The following is an 804-nucleotide window of genomic DNA, read 5'->3' on the forward strand; positions in this document are numbered from 1 at the left end:
CAATGCCTGTCTCTGATGAATCAAAAACTCTTCAGGTGAAGAAAAAGAATACTAGAAATAAAAACATCCTTTGCTGCAAATAAAGACCATCAGGAGGCTTGAATGTCATCTTAGTGCCAAGTTTCCTATTTCCACTTTTTTCCTTTAAAATATGTACAGAACCTGGGAAGATGGCCCAGTGCCTACAAATGCTTGTGCCTAGCATGATGGCCTGAGTTTGCCTCCCTGGGTACAGTGAAAAGAAAGAAGTGACTCCTAAAAGTAGCCTGCAACCTCCGCGTGTATACTGAGACACACATGCATAAATACATGCACACAGATGAAATATAAAATATATGTGAATGTTTAAAAGCAAATGATATTTTATGTGGGTTTAATGCATATGCACGTGGATTAGCTATAGTGTATTGTAGAATATAGAACACTAAAAAATCGCAAGGGGTTTCTATTGTTAAAAAGTTTTACTTTTGGAATGTGATCTTACTCTGTAACCCATATTGATCTTAACCTCACCATGTGTTCCTAGCTGGCCTCAAACTCATGTCCAACCCTTTGCTTCCACTTCCTGAACCCTGGGATTACAGGTGTGAGGCACCACACTAACATCAGAATTTACATTCTGGGGAAAGAGGCAATAAAGCAATACTGTGTACACTATAAAATCGTAAGGACATACTATTTATAATCACTAAAACATATCAGAAAGGCTGATGAGAACTTATAGAGTTCTAAAGCTCAAACATTAAAAATAAGAATTAGAGAAACAAAATATGAGGGGCAAAAGAGTGCAAATGATAGAGTAGG

Source organism: Alexandromys fortis, unplaced genomic scaffold (genome assembly GCF_014885135.2).
Source record: "Alexandromys fortis isolate MF-2015 unplaced genomic scaffold, M_Fortis_MF-2015_v1.1 scaffold_314, whole genome shotgun sequence".
Lineage (NCBI taxonomy): Eukaryota > Metazoa > Chordata > Mammalia > Rodentia > Cricetidae > Alexandromys > Alexandromys fortis.